Genomic DNA, 2,611 nt, shown 5'->3' on the forward strand with positions numbered 1-2,611 from the left:
TTCTCCAGGAACACTACAAGATGTATTTAGTATATATTAATACAATACAAGATGTATTTAATATACATTAAACTAAAAGGTACTCTCTGAAATGAGTTTAAATGCATTTTATTTTTAGACAACCTACATGACATGTTTTTCCTAAAAACAATGCCTCCAGTCCAAGTAAGTCACAGTCAAAGTAAATGAAGAGCAAAGGGTAACATCAGTTCCATTTGTCGTAAGTCCTGGTGTTACGTGGATGACAAAAAGCAGCTAGTTTTGACGACAGGTGATAAATTCAAAGTAATTGCGAAATTACAAATTAATAATTTTTCATTTCCAAATCATCCTTAAGGAAAAGCATATGTAGGATCACAGTGTCCTCACGGTAGTCCAGTAGAGCAACCACGCTGTCAAGATTCTTGTTTTCGCTAATAAAGAACTGGTAGATTTTGAAATTAGCAAGGATGTGCTTGATTTGTTCAGCAACCCCTATCAATCATGAAAGGTTTTACTCTTTCTGACATCTGTTCTTCATGTTTGCCTTTGATTGATTTCACGTAGTATGTTATGCATTTCTTACAGGCTTCTTTTGTGAAGCTTGTTTCCTGTGATAGTGCATGACACTAACACCAGTGGTAACTGTGCTTTGGGTTTCTTCACCCTGGGGGACTTCAGTAGAGGCGTTTCTACCAATGAGCGAGCCATCGATGTTATCCTCTGTCCCACTGACTATCTTCCCCTCCACATCCAGGCACGGCCCTTTTGTGATCTCCTGGTTCTTGGAAATCTTATCGTGGCTGATGAGGTCTGGATAGATAATCATGATGGTGGCTGAAGGGAGACAATGGTGGCGCTAGGTTAGCAGTGGCGTGGAGCTCAGAGCGAATGCAGAGTAGCTGGAGCAGTGCTGAGGTAAGTGGGAGAGCGGGGGCAAAAGTCCAGGTAACCATCATTTTGATATGTATCACTGCAGCTAAATTTTGTCTATTTTAGTCATTTATATGCATGGGAACAGGTAGTAAGTAGTCTTTTGTGTCTGGCTTTCTTAACATAAAATATTTTTGTTATTCATCCTTGTTGAATGTTCAAATAGTTTGTAATTTTCATTAATGAGTAGTCTTCCAGTGTATGAATGCATACAGTTCATTATGTCCTTAATGGGCATTTGTGTTAGTTTCAGATTTTAGCTACTGTGAATAGAGAAGTATGCAATTTTTGTCTTTCTTTAGACATATGTTTTTATTTCTCTTGGAGAAACAACTAAGAGTGGAATTGCTGGGTGATAGGTTAGGTATTTGTTTAACTTAACTTACATGAGACTTGCTAGATCTGTTTTCCAAAGTGGTTTATACGTTTTACACTCACACCAGAAATGTATGTGCCTTCAAGCTACATTGCATTTCACTCATACTTGGGATTGCCATTCATTTTAACTTTTGTTGTCCTTGTGTGAAGTGCTCTTTTGTGGTTTAATTTGCAATTCCCAGATGACAAGTGAGGCTCAGCCATTTTTATGTTTTAGTTGGCCATCATTATGTATTCTGCTAGGTTTCTAATAAGGTGTACTGTGGATTTTTAAATGAAGGATGTGTGTTTTTTTTGCTACTGAGTTGCAGTAATTCTTTCTTTATATATACTGGATGCAACTTCTTGGTCAGATTTATGTATTATAAATATCTCCAAGTCTGTGGTCTGCCTTTTTGTTTTTATAATAATGACTTCTGAAGAGCAAAATGTTTTAACATTTATAGATATAGCATTTCAAGTTTTGCTTTCATGATTACTGCCTTGTGTTCTGTTTAAGAAATCATTGCCTACCCCAAAATCATGATGGTATTGTCCTTTGCTTTCTTGTACAATGTTCGTATTGTTAGTTTTTACATTTCTGTCCATAATCCCTCTCAATTTAATATTTGTGTATAGTGTTGAAGCCTTGGGTTCAGTTTTTAAAAATAAAGCCAGCCAGATCACCGATCACCATTTCTTGAAAAGATACTCCGCTTTGCATTACTTTGGCATTATTCTCATTTCTGTTTAATGAACAGCTGCCAGTTTTATTATTACTATTTTTCTTTTCTTTTCTTTTTTAAAGATGGAGTCTCTCTCTGTCCGCCAGACTGGAGTGCAGTGGCACAATCTCAGCTCACTGCAACCTCCACCTCCCAGGTTCAAGCGATTCTCCTGCCTCAGCCTCCTGAGTAGCTGGGATTACAGGCATGTGCCACAATGCCCGGCTAATTTTTGTATTTTTAGTAGAGATGGGGTTGCACCATGTTGGTCAGGCTGGTCTCGACCTCCTCACCTCAAGTTATCCACCCACCTGGGTCTCCCAAAGTGCTAGGATTACAGGTGTATGCCACCGTGCCCGGCTGTATTATTACTATTTTTCTGATTGTGCCTTTTTATCCCTGATTGTTTTTGTTTTAGATGTTTTACTGTGATCTTCTGAGATCTGAATTTCCTTGTACTTATTCTATTTTGGGTTCATAATACTCTTGAATTATGCTTTCTGTTTTTGGTTTATTGAGAAAGATTTTTGAGTATCATTTACTCAAATATTGCTTCCTCCCTGTTATTTCTCACATAGCTTTGTAGGTTGCCAATTAAATATATGTCAGGAAGACAT

The 2,611-nt window shown here is 37.5% G+C and overlaps 1 pseudogene; it reads right to left on the reverse strand.

Annotated features, from left to right (window-relative positions):
* Positions 1–304: 304 nt before the first annotated feature.
* LOC129475387 (translationally-controlled tumor protein-like) lies at positions 305–808 on the reverse strand (annotated as a pseudogene).
* Between the last annotated feature and the right edge of the window lie 1,803 nt (positions 809–2,611).

This window comes from Symphalangus syndactylus, chromosome X (assembly GCF_028878055.3).
Source record: "Symphalangus syndactylus isolate Jambi chromosome X, NHGRI_mSymSyn1-v2.1_pri, whole genome shotgun sequence".
NCBI lineage: Eukaryota > Metazoa > Chordata > Mammalia > Primates > Hylobatidae > Symphalangus > Symphalangus syndactylus.